This window comes from Equus przewalskii, chromosome 19, assembly GCF_037783145.1.
Source record: "Equus przewalskii isolate Varuska chromosome 19, EquPr2, whole genome shotgun sequence".
Lineage (NCBI taxonomy): Eukaryota > Metazoa > Chordata > Mammalia > Perissodactyla > Equidae > Equus > Equus przewalskii.
Genome location: NC_091849.1, coordinates 12,243,036 through 12,261,106, shown reverse-complemented (window position 1 = coordinate 12,261,106; position 18,071 = coordinate 12,243,036). Strand labels below are relative to the sequence as shown.

The 18,071-nt window shown below is 41.9% G+C and overlaps 1 long non-coding RNA gene across 1 annotated transcript; it reads right to left on the bottom strand.

Moving 5' to 3' along the window:
- Positions 1–230: 230 nt before the first annotated feature.
- LOC139077249 (uncharacterized) lies at positions 231–11,482 on the bottom strand. Its single transcript, XR_011529601.1, has 2 exons — positions 5,708–11,482; positions 231–532 (listed from the first exon to the last, which is right to left on the bottom strand). It is a non-coding gene; the product is annotated as an uncharacterized lncRNA (long non-coding RNA).
- Positions 11,483–18,071: the final 6,589 nt, after the last annotated feature.

Below are 18,071 nucleotides of genomic sequence, written 5' to 3'. Positions count from 1 at the left end.
AGACAAAAATAAAAGAAAGTTTGCCGGCAGTCATTCCAAGAACATTCTGTTGATTTTCTCAACACTTTCAAGGCCCCATCCAACAACCTTTCATTAGAAAATAACTCAAAGGCCAATACGTGAGTCACGACAGCTATAGTCGATAAACTACACCATTAATTCATACCTCACAGTATTTTCCTTTAGTCTGTTACTATTTTGAGTGAAAGAATCAATCAGGATCAATGTCATTTTAATAGATTCAATTTCATTTTAATTAAGAAATTCACAAATTTTTCTTCTAAGAATGAAAACACTAACACTTGGCGGAAGGCGGAGGGGCTGAAAGATGAGCTTGACAGCACCAGGCTGCTTGACTCACATTAAATACAAGACAAGATCGCCACATTCCACAGGTCACTGACTTCGAAGGGGCGCAGCTTTCACCTTTGGAAACGATCTGACTCCGCTTCTTTGAATTTGATGAGCATTCTGGTCAGTTTACTTGGGAATCACATGACCCTTATTTATTTGATACTGGACATTTTATTGTCTGGTGAAAAAAAATAAAAGTTACTAAAAATATGAACAGACTTCCCATATGGTCATCTAGTCACATATATGTATTAGTGGAGACTGGTCGTATTAGCAGAAGTTATATACATATACATAAATTAAACGTTACCTTTTAAGAGATTATATAAAAATGTGGAGAACTGTTATCTCTTAGGGGAAAATGTCAATGCTTTACCCTTTCTTTTATTTAATCCAAATGTAATGAGTGCTTAATGTTTCTAAGTCTGTGGATTTTTTGAAAAACTTGTTTTAATCCAAGTTCATCACTGAATACATCAGACTTTTATAAGAGTGAAACTCTTGCCAAAAAGGAGTTGCCATTGCTGTGTATCTTGAGTGGTTTCTCTGTGTAAAACTAAAGGAATAAATCAGACAAGAATGTTATTCCAAGAAAACAAGGTCACAGTTACAGTGTCTTTAAATTTCACCCATTCCCCTTCTGTTTAATAAAATAAATTTATAGCTTTAAGGTACAACTCTGCAGCTAACCATGCATTTTCTCTCACAATGGTTGTCCAACAAGCGACTGAAAGATTTTTATTTTGCTTCTGTTTGGAGCATGACCCTGGAAGAATCTAGAAGTAAAATTATACTTTAGTTCTAGTAAAAGAAAAAAATAATTTTTAAGAGTCAAACTGGAGCAGCAAATGTGTATGGGAGCAACGAGAAGTACATGCTTTGAAAGGATTTCACAAAATTACTTTCTCATCAGTTTTTAGATTTGTTTTATTCCTTTAAATTGATGATTTTATCTTTTCCTGTTAAGTGTGGATTTGACTTTTGATTCATCGAATTGGAGTGTTGACGGATCATCGGTCTTTAAAATTAAAATGCCAAGCAAAGAACGTGGCTCCCAGGAGCCCTTGCACCCCTTCATGGGTGAATGGTGTTCAGTCAGGCACCCCCCGGCAGGAAGTCAGAGCTGTCGTGGAGGCGGGAGGACCACGGTTTGACGGCTGAGAGTTCACAGCAGCTTCTGGGCTGTTTAACCTCATGACTCATTGTCTGGCTATAAATCTATTTTTTATTAAAATATAATTACACATACATGGTGACAAAGTTCGCATATTATGGCAAGGCATTTTTCACACTAGAAAAGCTGCAGACAGATTGCTGGAGGTGCAAGGAACTAGATTTCTCCACCTCCGGCTCGCTGGCTACTGTGGTGGGACCGTAGCTCTCACAAATCACTTTCAAAATTCTCCTGGGTCTCCAAAAACTGTTCAATTCCCTCCTCTCACCCTTTTTTCTACCATCTGCAACAGGCCCCCATCACGTAATAGACAGGAACAAATACAGGCAAATCTGCCTGCTTGCTGAGATTTATTTGTAACCCCAAAATCAATACTCGCAGCACATTACAGTGATTCACAGACCTGTTCAGAGCAGGGGAGAATCTGAGTTACCAGAGCTCACGTTCCCAGCTGAACAAGGATGCTCTGCCTTCCTGCTTCAGCTCTTATCTTTAAATAAAGCGTCCTTTTTGCTCTCTAGTTACTGCCACATTCTTCACATTGCTGTGCTTTCTTTGGGTGATTTCACTGTTTATAATAAGGCCCCCAAGCCTAGTGCTGAGGCACTGTCTAGTGTTCCCAAGCATAAGCAGGCTGTGACGTGCCTTGCGGAGAAAATATGCATGTTCCCTAAGCTTCGTTCAGGTATGAGTTATAGCGCTGTTGGCCATGAGTTCAATGTTAATGAATCAACATTATATATTGCATAAAGTGTCTTTCAACAGAAACACACATAAAACAAGGTTACATAATGATCCATTAATGAAAATGTGACCAGAGGCTCACAGGAGCCTAATCTATATTTCCCCTAGGAGCAATGGGTCAGTGTTCACTAATTCAATATTCACAGCAACTTTATAGAAGGTAACAGCCACTAATAACAAGAATCGACTGGAACTACCTTTAGTAGCTTTTCTGCTTCCCCAAATGCATGTTCCTGCTATTTTTTTTTTTTTTTTTTTTTTGAAGAAAGGAAACTGGAAAGAAGACAGATCAGAGAAGAGAAATGAATATTTTAGAAAGAGAGAACGTGAATCCTAGGATGAGGAGTAAAAGGCAATGGGGTTTGTTGAGTGTGCAGAAGAGGTATGTTTAAGAGCTTTCTGACCTCCGCTCCAGGAGAGGAGCAAAGAGGCAGAGTCCTGCACTAAAGCGGATAAGATTGTGTTTGAACCCAGTGGAACGTCCCACTCGTCAGGGTGATGAAACTTTGGAACATGGACTTCCACCCTTAGAGAACTTCAAGAAAAGATGAGAGGACCGACATTAACTCACAGGATTGCTAAACTAAATTTGAGAGTTCCAAATCAGGCACTCAGACTGGCCTTTTACAGCTCTGGGATGCTATGAATAGCACCCATCTGCAAGCGGCCCTGCTAAACTGTGAGGCAAGGTGTGTCAATAGGGGATGTTTTCCCCAGGATGGACTGAACTAGTTTGAAGACGCCCAAGTAGAGACTAAAGCTAGGCCAACGGCCATATTCTGACCAACATTCTCCAAACTTCATTTCCTGGAAGGTGAGGTTTTATTTCACCACTGAGGATGCGGGGAGGGTGGGGAGAAAGACTGTGTATGGGTGCGTGTGAAATTAGTGATTTGTCTTTTTTACATTCATGTTTCAATTTTGTATGAGGACATATTATTCAGCGTCTTGCTCTTTTCTCTGTAGTGCCAGCGTGTGGGTGGCTTGCCCCCAGCCCACTCTCTCACCACTGAACTGTAGGTTCCCCTAAGGCGGGTACCCGATCCCTGTCTGCCCCTCACATGAGCAGGAGCTCAAGAAATTCAACTTCTGTCAGAGAGTCATTCCCATGTTAAATTCTTCAAAAGGTTATCGCTGACCAGAGAATGATGTTCAAACTCCTTAGAGGTCCAGAAAAGCTGTTTGTGAGTCTGCCCTGCTTCTTAGATTTGGCTCGGCTCTCTGCACCCTCCTCCCCCATCCCAGGGCCACTGGGCACGGCTGTGCAGGTGGCTCCCGGACAAGAGGGAGTCACAGTGCAGAGCGGAGAGACTCAATCATCCTGGAAGAAAAGTCTCTTTTTTCTCATTGGTTGGCCTAGAAAGGGGGCAACCTTTTGCAATTTATCCACCTCGAGATGACACTGTTTTCTAATTTGCACAAAGGCCATGGACAGAGCAGTGTTTCTGAGCTCTAGCCTGCAGTTCCCAGCTCCCTCCAATGCACCGAGCAGTCTTGCCCCTAGGCCTCCAAGAGTGGCTCTTTCTTGCTCTGGCCATTTCCCCAGTAGGTGTCAGCTGAAATATGGCTTCTTCCCCAAAGCCTCCCTGAGCCCCAGGAGAGAGCTGATGGTCCCTCAGCACTCCGTGCTCGCCTCTCCTCTAGCATCCGTTCATTTACTCGCTCATATATTTAGAATGATTTACTCAGTACCTGTCCAGAACGGCCCCAGTGTATGGCGGTCAATGAGATGGACACAAGTCCTGTCTCTTGGAGCCAACAATGGATCAGGAGAGGCAGGCACGAAAGAAATCACTGCACAAAAAAGTGTTTGATTTTACTTTTGAGGAGACTATAGGACGCTGTGAAGGTGGGTCTCAAACTGGCATAAGAGACTCACACTTCTCTGACTGTATGGTAATTGCCTGGCTTCTTGTCTGTCTCCCACTAGACTACAAGGTGCCTGAGCTCTGATTCCCAGTTTTTCTGAGAGTTGTAGCCCCAGAGTTGAGCACAATACATTTAATATGCACTCAGTAAACTATAAATATTACCAATATAAATGTCACCATCTTGGAAACAGTTTCTGTAAGGATCTGCATTTGGTCACTTGTGAGAACATGGTATTGGAGTACCTCTGTCCACAATTTTCATTTGTTCCTGAAAAGATAGAAATAAGTGGCACAGGTGTAGAAAAAAAGTCTTGTTCAGCTTGGGGCATTTGCATTGAGAATGTCTGAGCCCCTTTTCTCCCTGCTCCCCAGTGGGAGTGAACATTTCTCCCCGGGTCCTCAGGCACCTCTGTTTCTCACCCTCCTTATAGGAAACACCAGCTGTCACCACTTATGCTTTGCCTGAAGCTCACTCATACCAGTGTGTCAACTGTCCCCGGTAGCTACAGCTTTAGCCTTCCTTTCAATGTCTAGCCTGAAAGCTTGTGTGTTCTCTAAAAGGAATTCCAGGTAACTGTGAGAGTTAGAAGGAACTGAGATAAAAGGTCTACCACTGACGGGTGATCTTTGTGCCACAAGTATTTATGTCATCATTATGTGACAAAACTTACACTACATTCCTTTATATGACTCAAATACTACAAATAACAAAACTTTCAAATGAAAAGATTCCTACAGTCCTGAAGGCAAACTTGGCTTAGTGATTTTAAGGGAAAGCTGATTTGGATGTTGGGAAGTCTTGAGTTGAACGTACTGTAGTGTAGCTGGGTTAGTTCCTCACCATCATCCTTGACTACTCCTCCCTTCCCTTCCCTAGGCCTCAAACACCCCGGGCTCCAGGGCTCAGGGTCTCTGCGCCCTCTGTCCTGTTCTATGTCCCTGTCTTTGCATCTGAATTTCAACTTAACTCCTGCCCCTTGGCACATGTGCGTTACACCCTCATACAGGCTGCTCGCAGCACCCTCTAGATTCCCAGCTGTCTGGGGAGCATGAATTCTTAGAGACAGGTGACATGAGTGTGCGTGTGTGAGTGTGTTTGTGTTGGGGAGTCATGTGCAAGAAGACGGGAGCAATGGGAGGACATGAGCAGAGGAAGCGTCCTCAACATGGGGGCACAAGGAAGAGCATTTCAGAACGAGGGAATCTCAATTATTGGTGGCGTAAAACGAGGATGTGATCATTTGTGTACTAATGGGCACTCTTGGAGTCAATAAAGGCTTTGGACATTGATGCCAATTATAGACATAAAGGAGTGATAAAAACAGAAGAGAAAGTACATTGTTTATTTGCATAAATGATCTCCTTGTCATATATGCCTACTGTGTGTCAGATAAAATGTACTGTAAATTGTATTGGATTAAAACAATAAAATCTATACTTATTAATGTAACTTCTGGACCAATAAACAGAACAGAATCAAACACAAGGAAACACTGCAGAAGTATGTTTGTTGCAACACCAGCCTTTGAGAAGGACTATTTGGCCTCTGTGAAGAAACACCAACCTCTGTTTTGTCTTGTTTCCTGGGGAGATGAACTTTGTGGAGGACTTCTCTGGGGTCAGTGCTTTCTTCCCTTTTCCCTGTGTCCTCTCCGTCTCCACTCCCTCCTAATATTTATGATGGTGAGAGTCATCAGCCAGGAATAACTCCAAACAATGGGCCACTTCAGACAGTATGAGCCTCTAGTGGGAAGATCAGGAAGAGGGAGGATTCGGAGACACGCCAAGCTACAAGGATGGTGGGCAAAGAAAGCAAGAGACACTTATTTGCTCTTTTAGTAGTTGAGGGAAAAAACAAAGTAGAAGAGAGAGGCTACTACAATGGAAGAAGGCTGCAGAAAATGTATTTTTACACAAATGAGACGGGGATGGTTCATTTATAAGAATGTACATACACAAATAAGACATAAAAAGAGATATCTGATTCTTTAGTGCAAATATAACACTAGCTTTAGTCCTTTATGAAACTTCGCAAAATTTATGCTTAAATAACATGCAGCACAATCCATTTGTTTACTGACTGCTGATTGTGTGCTAGGCATTGTGCTAGGCTCATCACTTGGGGGACAGTGGTTAGCCAAGCCAGACATGGGTTCACGCCCTCGTGGATCTGACAGTCCGGCGGACAGGTGAGTGTCTAACCAGGGAATCACCCAGGAGACAGTATGTGGCTGTGTCTTTAGTGGAGAGTTCCATGATTCATGCAAGTGCCTCAGAGTGTGATTTACCCTCTTGGGAAGGACAGAAAATGGTCAGGAAAATCTCCCTGAGGAAAATCACACTTCTTGAGAAACAAAATAGTTATGGCCCAGATTATCATTCCCACGTCATAACAGAGGTCATGTTCTCTGGTCCTAAGTGCTTCAAATTTGGCTCTCAGAGCCATGAGTCTGCCAGGGGAAACAAGTAAGTTGGAAATCCATTGTAAATATTGGCTTCTGGCTTCTTAGACATCACTAGAGTTTTAAATATCAAAGATGTGACTTCAGTACTTTATTTTTTCTTATAACTTTATATGCAAGGTCTGTTTTTTTTAAATCACTTACTTATTTACCCACCCCATACATTTTTGAGCTTTAGACATATACTATACCCTGCGTTAAGTGTTCAGAGCACAGAGGCTAGTTGGAGACACCACATAACAAGGAAATGCATGAATGACTATGTAATTACAAATTGCAGTACTTCTCTGTAGGTCAGGCTTCTTAAGTACACACAACAGGATCCACTCTAGACAATGTAAGCAGAGAAGGATGTATTAAGAAATACAGCCAGCTTCACATTTTAAAGAGGCATAAAAGAAACAGACTCTAGGCAACCATTCCAGGCTCAACATCCCAAACCATATTGCAGAACTAGGCCGCCAAGGAAACCACTGCCCTTGTCAAGGTGAGAATCACATCTCCTCTGCCAGGACCACAGCCAACCAACCGAATTCCTCTACCCACCTCTCTCTGCTCATGCAACAGCATGTCAAAACCGCCTCCGGCATGCATGTCTGATAGACAAAATCTGAAACACTTCTAGAACTCAGCTTCAAAGGAGCCTGGGAAAGGCAGTTTTAATCTTCGTCCTTGCCTTCTAGAAGAAGATTGGCATAGATAGTGAGGGAGCCCACCCAGTCAGCCATAGTCACTGAGGGAAAGAGCAGAGAACTATCAGAGGGACTAGCATAGGAGATCTGCTTTAGATTGGGTAACATGCCAAATCCGTTTGAGGAAGTTGCCTTTAAGGTAAGTGTAGAGGAAGGAATAGGGTTTAGTTAGGGCGTGCAAAGGCCCTGAGGTTGGAATTTGGCAGTGACAGCAAGCAAGAAAGTAAAGGAGAACAAATGTCAGCGGGGAACATAGCACAAGGCCTGAGAGAACTTGGAGCAGTGGAGGGGTTGATTGTGTAGGGCTCGGTGGACCAAGGTAAGGACGCTGTACTTTATTCTATCTGCAATAAAAAGCCCTGAGGGGCCTGCAATAGGGGAGTCATGATTATGCATTCATTAGTACATGTCATAACAAATATCTTGTAATCTATTGTTAGTGCTCTCTGCTGCAAGAAACAAAATATCTGATGGAAAGGGCCCTAGGTAAGTTTATTTTTTTCACCTAACAAGAAGCCTAGAGAGAAGCAATGCCAAGATTGGTTCTGTTGCTCAACCATGTCCAGTATCTGGGTTAGCGTCTTCATGATCCTTGGGGCTGCTCCCACGTGGTCACGAGACAGTGGCTCAAGTTCCAAGCATCATATGCTTCCTCCATGGAAGGGAGGAACAAGGAGAAACCTCTCCTCGGAAATCAGGAAAAGAAAGATGTTTTCCTGTAACCCTCAAATTCCTTTGGCCAGAATGGGGGGCCATTGCTCTGCTGAGCTGCAAAATACACCAGGAAAATTATCTGACCTTTTCAGAGTCTACAGTGGGAGGTAACGTCTGCCAAGACAGGGGGAGGAAGGAGTGGCTTTGATAGGGAGCTGTGGTGAATGCCAGCACTGTAGTTTATTATGACAGTATACTCCACACGAGAGCAAGACTGATGTTAGCCTAGACTTGCCTGGATAGAGAACACTAGAAACTCCCTAAGGCATCGAATGGGATGGTTAAAATAAAACCACACTTACATAAATCAATCATTTTTTCCTGTGTAACTGTGCTACTTAGAAACTCTGCTTATAAATTTATCCATAAACATATTCATAGAGTGATGCAAGCCAATGGTGCTGTGCTTGTAACACACCATGCCTGGGCATTAGACAGAGGCCTGGGTAGGCTTACCTGTGTTTACCTGGGGGCTTACACATGACTGCCCTTAGGCATCCTGGATTGCTGTTTGACCATTTGCACACAAACGTGGGTGCCAGACATCTTTCTCTTCCCCATCATGCAGGGTGTCAGTGTGACAGATGCCACCTGGACAATTGTACACTTTGCAGTTGGTGTTATTAAAGATGAATCTTTTCTCTTTTTCAGACTAAGAACAGCATTTCAATGTCCCCATCTAGCTCCGTTCTTCCATGGTCTCACAACAGTTCCAAATTTCTCTCTCCCTCGTGGAGGCCTCAGTCATATTTTCCAGTTGTTGTTTGCACAAGAGAGAGGCAGGCAGGCACAGCCCCAGATACAGGTTATTCTCTGTTTCGTGCTCCTGCTCATTGGAAATATGCTAATGACCCTGCCAGACCCCAAGGCGATGACAAATCTGGAATGCTACACTCTTGCCCACTACGATGGAGTGGTGAAGAGTCAGCTGCCTCTTTTGTTCTCAACACAGACTCTGCCTAATGTATTCTCAACTCCCTCCACCAAATCCCCACTCCGGCTGCTCTCCATCTGGGAGAGCAGGGTTTACAGCTGTCTCTGCATCTGACAGTGTCGTTCTGTGACTCCAACTGCAAGAGCGGCTTATTGTTAAGTCGAATAGACTCCACTCCAGAGATCTGTTTGTGAAATGTCTGGTGGAAGGGGTAGAGAAAAGGGAAGAGGCAGAGGATAGAGGAACACAGAGGAGAATTTCTATAAAACCCTTCAGCTAAAGTAAAGATAAATTGTAGAGTATTGTACTATGCTTTTCATGTTGCAAAGTAAGTGTTAGCTCTCCTGCTTGCTGCACTGCAATTCAGAGCTTTACTGTTAAAAATCTAACCCAATGCACTGGTATGAATAATGAAATGAGGGGAGGAGGAAGGAAAGAGAAACCAGAAGAGAGGTAGATAGAAAAGGAAGATAGAAATGGTTGAGAGCAAAGAGAAGGAAAATAATAGATTCATGATTGAAAGTGTGAGTGATGGGATGAAATTGCTGGAGAGAAAGGATTAGTGCAGATAGCAAAGTCTCCTTGTGCCATAAATGTAAGTGCCTGCTCAGTGCCAGACACTCTGCCAGGCACCAAACACTGAGTATCCAATGACAATCAAGAAAGACAACGTCCTTGCTTTCATGGGACATGTATTCTAGCGAAGGAGACCAAGAATAAACAAATAAACAGGTTTATGATATAATGTCAGGAACTGATAAGTATTGTGAAGAAAAACAAAGTGGGATAAAGAGATAGAGAGTGATAGGAGCATGGCAGGAGGCAGAGATCTCTCTAAGGAGGTGATATGTGAAAAGAAAAAAGGAAATGAGAGAGTGGGGGACTCAAATACCTGGGAAAAGAGCACACCAGGCTTGGAAGAAGAATGAGAAAATTCACAGAGGCCGAAACATGCTGAGTAAATGGATCAGTGGATCAGGTAGGCAGGGTGAGAGGAGTGGAAAAGGAAGCAGGCCCAGAAAAGACGGGCCCACTCTAACTGTGGTGAGGGGCCAGCGAGAATTTCAGTGGGAGAAAGATGTGCTTTGATTTTTGTTTTAAAAAGATTACCATGACTCCAGAGAATGGCTAAAATAAAGGATTCGCGAGGACGTGGAGGAACTAGACTCTTCATATCTTACTTGGGACTATCAGTTGGTAAAGCCATTTTGGAAAACCAGTTGACAGTCTCTACCGAAGCTGGACACCCATAAACCTTTGACCCAGCAGTTCCTGTGTATATATCCAAAAAAAGAAGATAGCTACGTCCACCAAAGAACATGCACAGGACCATTCACAGCATATTTGTTAATAATAGCCTCAAACTGGAAACAACCCAAATGTCCATCAACTATAGAACTGATAAATAAATTGTGGTATATTCATATAGTGGAATATAACACAGCAGTGAAAAATAACAGAGTACAGTTACATACAACAGAATCAATGATTCTTTTTGTCTGTTGTTTTGTGAGGAAGATTGGCCCTGAGCTAACATCTTGTTGCCAATCTTCCTCTATTTTTATATATGGGACACCGCCACAGCATGGCTTGACAAACTGTATGTAGGTCTGCACCCAGGATCTGCACCCGTGAACCCTGGACCACCAAAGTAGATAACTCTCATGTGATATCAAGGGAAAATAAACAAGTTCTCAAAAAATACAATCATCATGACACCAGTAACGTTAAACTTAAAAGCATGCAAAACTAAACAAGATTGTGCAGAGGGGTACACAAATAGAAGAATAAAGACATGCATGGGAATAACAGGCACGGAGGGCAGATAGTGCCTCCCTAAGGGCTGCAGCTGGACAGGCCACACAGGCGTGGCCAGCATTATTGTAATGTTTTATATCTTCTGCTGGGTGGTAGAAATATGACTGTTTTATTATTCTTTATACTTTTCTGCATGTCTGAAATGTTTCATGATGTATTTTAAAATCATGAAATAAGATTAAAAAGTAATAAAGTAAGGCCAATGGATTAGCAATATCCAGGGATTCAAAAAGTTACTAGAGTGGACATATTAGAGAAAGACTGTTAGAAAGTTCAGAGGCGGTAAGCAGAGAGGGTGACCCTTGAAACTGGGGTATTTGAGGCAGTGCAATTACTGATATTGAAAGACCTCTGGTATGAGACGTTGAGAATAGAGAGCAAAGGCATTGCAGAGAAACAGATTAATAGAGACGAAGGGTTCTAGGAACTGAGAAGCCACAGTTTTTTATGGAGAATTGACGTGGATGTTGAGGGATGTGAATAACAGGGCTAGAGGCATAGTATTATTTCTTGCATAAAGCATGTTTACAATGAATGTTTATTGAAATGAACTGAACGTCCTTAAATAAATGTTACTGATGATCCCCTTCATTGCAGGCCTAGCTTTATTTTTGTTCAGTGTAAAGTATCAATGGCCTGTTGGATGTTGTTCTGTTGAACATACACACACATACACACACATACACACACACTCCTATCCTGTACAGAACATTGTGTCCTTTGGAAAAAACTCACAAGTAATTTTACTTCCCACAAAGGAAATAGTTACATATGTACATGATTTTATGGCTGACTGTCACCTGTGTGTTCATGTCTCCAATTTTAAATGTCAAATGAAAGCATCTTGGACCAAGAAAGAGTAGTCTGATGAGTAAGACTCTGCTGGATTATTTGTACTGACGACAGCATCCATCCTTACAAAAAAGTGGGGGAAAAATCAACCCTCAAGAGCATTGCGGGGCAGGAGAGGGGGGAACTTTTGCAAAAATACAGTTTAAAAGGCACATTATATCAAAAGAAAATGTTTAGAGGGAGATAAGGTAGTTATTACCTTTATTCAGAGCCCTGATCTCCAAATGGTGATTAAGTTTTTTTAAACCTGAAAATTCTCTTAATCAGGTAGTTTTATATCTGTAGAAGGAGCATTCCTTTTCTGAAGCTCTGTTCCCCTCATCTGTGTGTTCCTGCCCAATCGGAAGACATACACATTTTCACCTAACAGGAAACCCAGCACCTAACACTCGAGTGAGCACCCGGTCAGTGTGCTTGTGAAGTCGTCGGAAGGGGATGCTTTGAAAACATGAAAAGCCTCTTTGCTCGCCACCAGCAGCTTCTCCGTACTGTTGCTACCAGCAGCGCACTGCTTGTTGGGTTTGATCTCTCTGTGATCATACGAGGAGCTGTTCTTAATGCCAGAGGTGGGCATTGGGGAAGGAGTGGCTGTTCACAAAGCCTGGGAGGTTTCCAATCTCTTGAAAAACCTAACAGCTTTCTAACTTGATCTCCGTGGGCTTCAGTTGCATCATCTGAAGGATGAGAGAATCAACTGATCTGTAAGATCTGTTTCAGCTTTAAAAATATGTAATTCCAGAAATCTAAGCAGAGACCCCATTAGTAAATGACCCAGGAAGTTGATACACAGTATGTGGATGCACAAACATAAATATGGCCTCATGATATAGGGTAGCATAAGACTGCAAAATTAATGATATACCTATTAAGTGCCTAAGAATAGATTTTATGAGTTGTGCTATGTGATAGAAATATCGATGGTATTAAACACTTTCTTGGTCAAATTTATACTAACTTTAAAAATAGTTGAGAAAGGTTTCCAGATAAATATGGTGAAATGACAGAGGATTAAAAAACCACTTTCTCTTATACCTATTTAACAAAAATAGTTTCTAAAAAGGCAAAAAATTCTCCAGAAGTTACCAAATAATGAAAGGGCATAGCATTATGCCATAAACATTAAAAAGTAGTGGTCAGAAAAAGAAACGAAACATTCTGGAGTGTCCTGGCTCTTAAGTACACCTCCATTCCTGAAAAAAATACAAAGGAAAGAAGGTCAATCAACATGAGATTCTCATAGTACTCCACAATTTTGAGAAAAGTAGACTAAGGACGATAGGATCGTCTTAAGACAAACCAAGGAAAGAATGTCTGAGGAGTTGAAATCTCCTAAAAGTAGGGAGTCAGTTCATACAGTCAAAAACTGAAACAAGTAGTCAAAAATACAGTGATAATTGTAATGATAAAGTCTCCAATTTCTTAACGGTTGTCATAGACTTTTCCTTGGGTTTAGAGGAATTTTTGTTGGTGAAGAAATGCATAATGAGGGTCAGAAGTTCTTTCAGTTTAATGTCAGCTTATTTTGCTTCTGTCGAATTTAAGTAAATTAATTGTGATTTTAAAAAACAAGAAGCATCTAAAGAGTTATTTTATTTTGAAACAATGACTCGATATGCCAGTCACATTTCTACAGACCTATCTGTTCATCTGCCTAATTATCCAGAACAAACATAGTCAGCAGGCTGCATTCCATATTTCATTCAGTCTGCACAGTGTTTTCAAACAATTTTGAGAAAGTATTTCAAAATTAGGAGGTTTCAAGTACAAATGCAAATGTCTCATATCTTCTAATAAACCCGAAGGTCTGACAACACTGGGACCACGTTCCCACTGGGCAACCACCAGCTTTACCTGAGTGACTCCTGTCCCCTCTGGGCAGGGCGTCGCTCTCCAGGTTGTCAAGCTCCCACTGCTCTCCCCATGATGAGGAAAGCATTAGCTGCTGTGTCATCTCACTCGCACCGTGGTTTTTCTCAAAGGAGAGAAATATTTCTCAATATCCATGTGGAAAATCTCAAGATAGACTGAGACTGAGGGATTTTTCTTATATCCAGCCTTCACCAAGTGCCAATGCTGATTTTTTCTTTCTTGCACGATGTGATTTTGTGTGAGTTGTTACTTTCTTCCTTGTACTTTTCTAAATTATGTGATTTTTCTTTATGATGAAAATGCATCATTTTTATAAAAAACAGGCATTACTTATATATACACATGCATGTATATATAAATATATATACATATGCTTATATAAACATACATATTTTCATATATAAATACATATGTTTATATGTGTATAAACACACATATATTCTTGGAAGAAAGGAGAGTACAGATCCTTGGAGACAGTATACCTACCTTCCCCTGAGTTGATAAGATGGGCTTTTCATTAACAATCTTCAGACAGAACTCTAGGGGTCCTCCCACATATCTATAAAGGTTACTGTAACCTGTAAAGGAGGCATTCATTTATCAAGCATTAAGACTTTTCAGGATGTCGAAACAGCAGCAGAAAAATGGTATTTTAACACCACAGAAGGAACACTTTTTCAGGAGCGTATCTATTCCAGAGGAAACCACATCCAAATTAGGGAGATATTTCTTCTTTTTTCCTGAAGAAAGACTGACAAGGAACTTAATTTGAATATATAATGAGGCTTTAGTTAAGTTGTATTTAATCAACCTCCCTGGCAGTTATGTTTAATTTACAAAGGCATATTATCTCTCCCTTCAAATTACTTACACGTAGCCCCCAGAGATTTTATCCCACCTACTGTAACCAGAAGATGACAAATGTGTATAAGGACTAAAGACAGCACTTTTTGCACCTGTTAAGCTTTCAAATTATAGCTCTTCATTAGATTTGTTTATTTTCTAAAAAAAAAAAAAAGCAAAGCAAAGTCTAACAATGGTATTGATGTTTGCTATGTTATAATTGACCACGGCAACTGTAAACTAACTAGGGGAAATAGGCAATAAATAAGAATCAGAAAGCATAAAAGCAACACAGATTGAAATTTAGCATTTCAAAGACATTATTTGCTTCAAAATTATAAAGGACATTTCCTATTTTGATAGCTATAGTAAGAAACATAAGAATTGTTGGGGCTGTGGCATGATGTCATACTTTGTAATTCAGTCTTTGCGTTTCATCCCTGCAGCTTCCACTTTGCAGACTGTTAGCCCTTCTCTGCCTGGTGCCCTGGCAGGGACTCTGCCTTCCCATTGAGCATAATCTCCTCTTTGAGAAGACAAATCTTTCTGTGCCCTGAATCAAGGTTTCCCCTCCAGGCTGGATCACCAGCTGTTTGACTTGGGATGGATTTCTTAACCTCTCTATTTCTCACACTCCCACAAAATACAATGAAGAGAAAAACATCAACCTTTTTTTACTACACAGGAATATTTTGATTGTATGCATGAGGCAATTATATGTTGCATCAGGTATAATATATTAAGTATATATCTAAGCATGTTTAATGAACCGATACATGTAAAACACTCAATATCTGGCACACATTGCTCAATTCATGTTAATTACTAATATTACTTATACATTCATTCGACAAATGTTTCTTGAGTGCCAACTCTGTGCCCAGCACTGTTCTAGTGCTGAGCAAGCAGCAGTGAAAAAAACAGACAAAAATCTCTTCCTTTACAGAGCTTACATTCTAGTGGGGAAGTCAGTTGATTAAATAAGTGCATCATATAGGATGTGAGGAGGTGATAAGCACTATAGAGAAAAATAAAGCAACAATGAAGAATAAGGAGCGCTGAGGGAAGGTAGGAGGTGGCCGGTTTGCAATTTTGAATAAGATGGCCAAGAAGACCTGTATGAAAAGATCAGATTGGAACAAAGACTTGAAGAAAGTAAGAGAAGGAGCAAAGATATCTGGGAGAAGTATGTTCCATGCAGAGGGAACAGCATGTGCAAGGAACAGTGAGGAGGTAAGGTGGGTAGAGCAGAGGGAGCATGGGGGGAAACAGTCGGAGATTAACCACCCTGCATTCTCGAATGAAAGCATTCTAGAAACCCCACACCCACTCTATTAGTTTGCTGGGGCTGCCATAAAAAAGTGCCACAGACTGGTCGACTTAAACAACAGAAATGCTTGTCTCACAGTCCTCAAGGCTAGAAATCTGAGGTCAAGGTGAGGGCAGAGTTAGTTTCTTCCTTGGCTTGCAGGTGGCCAACTTCTCCCTGTGTCCCCACACGGTCCTCCATCCTCCATCTATGCCTGTCGGTGCCATAATCTCTTCTCAGGAAGACACCAGTCCTGTAGGATTAGGGCCCACCCATGACCTCTTTTAACCTTAATTCCCTCTTTGAACACCCTGTCTCCAAACACGGCCTCAGTCTGAGGTCCTGGGGTTAGGACTTCAGCAGGTGAATGAGGAGGCACAATTTACATAACAGCCCATAACAGTCACAGTAATTTCCTTTGTGGTCACACCCACTGTGGCCAAAACCCTTACGCTGAAGCTTCCATCAGAGTCCCTTATGGGAACCTAGTGTCAGATGACCCCAGGGCCCTGCTTTGCATTTACGGAATCACAAGTTAGCATGCATTTTGTGGCTGCTCTCACCAACTTTAGAAATGTTCTCAGAACACTTAGAAATGTTCATAATAAGACAATTGGGGGGTTATGAGTTTGCTATACAAAATGAGGTCATTTTACAACCTTGATAGAAAGGGAGGAAGGTACAGGGACAACTGTTGAAAGAAGAGAAAGAATGTGATCACAGGGAGAACAGCGACTTGACAGTTTCCTAATTTCTCTGTTTTTAAGGCTGGTACTGAAAACAAAAAAGTGTTCTAATTTTATAGCCATAAATTCAACACATGGGCAACGTGCCTGGTAAGCACTTCTCCTCTGAATGGATAGCAAGAGCCAGTGGTCTCCAATTCCAGGCCTTCCTCAGCCTCGCGTGCTTTGCGGTGTCTGGCGAGGGCTCGCTCGTCAAGGGTGGTAGCGGAAGGACTGGCTTTCACCCTGTTAGTGGAGCCCGCGGAGCTCATGCTCCAGCACAGGCTTGCTCTCAGCCACAGCCAGCCATTCTTCCCGTCCCTTCAGTCTAGGCTGAGCCTCTGCCCAACTGACAGCCTGGTGCAGACCTTACAGTCTATCTTGAGTTCAACTCTTAGCCGCCACACATGGGTTCAACGACCAACCCCTCCTGCCTTTTGTCTCTTTTGTTTCTCTGTACCATCTCTTTCATTGGAAAACCTCACCCCTACCTCCACTTCACAGGCTCAGGGTCCCACAGCAAGCCAAATTAAAATAAGAAGAAAAAACGGCTAGTTTGTAAACCATTTCTTTGTGATATTTGCCCAATTTCATTCTCCCCTAACCACGTGGTAAAAGGTGCATGTGTTTTTATGGCCCACACGAGCTCTTCTGAGCTCTGGGGTGCTGCCGCTTACCAGCTGGGTGTGACCTTGAGAAGGTGCTTAGGCTCTCTGTGCCTCAGTTAGCTCATTCGAAAAATGGAGACAGAGGTGCCTAGTTCTCAGGGTGATTGAGGATTAAAGGAGAAAATGTCCCTATATACAGGTCCTTAGACTAGAGGCTGGTCCCTGGCAAGCACTATATAAATGTGTGTTGTTGTCATTATCATCATTATGTTTTTCTGGGAAATTGCTCAAAAGATTGAGAGACATTAGTTGCTGAAAAGCACCCATCTAAGTTAATGGAATGTGTAAATCAACAACTAGCAAAAATTAATAACTACTATCCTGTTTCTCCGATTGAACTGTCAATGTTAATGAAGCATTGACTTACTCATTATGGACTTTCCTTCTCTCAAATAATCAACAATTCCCTCTCAAAAGGCAAAAAATGTATTCTATTATTATTGGGGGGGGGGCATGGCCTCAGAAGGTATTTCTAAAAACGTTAATCACTTAATAGCACCCTGTAGTGCATAATAGCTGCACTAACTACCTACCACTTGGAGAGTGCTCACTCAGTGTCAGGCACTGTATGTAAGCTATCTCATTTAATTTTGAGAATAATCGCAATAGAGATATTATTTTCCTTATTTCATAGTTGAAGAAACTGAAGCCTGGAGAGATTCAATAACCTGACTAGTGGGTGACAGAGCTGAATTCACTTCCAAGTCTGCAGGGGCTGGAACCATGGCTGAGTTATTAAGTTCACGGACTCTGCTTCCACGGTCCGGGCTTCGTGGGTTTGGATACTGGGTGCAGACCTACACATCACTCATCAAGCCATGCTGTGGCAGCATCCTACTTAGAAGAACTAGAACGACCTATGTGGGGGGCTGGTCTTGGCCACCCCAAGATATGTCTCTGTGGCAAGAGGATTATTTGAGGCTGATTGCTTTTGATAAACTGGGACAGGGAAGGAGGCTCTGAGAGGTGGAACTTGCTTGCCCTTTGTAAGAGATATTTACATTGTAAAGGAACTCTCCAACTGTAAAGATATCTCCCTCTC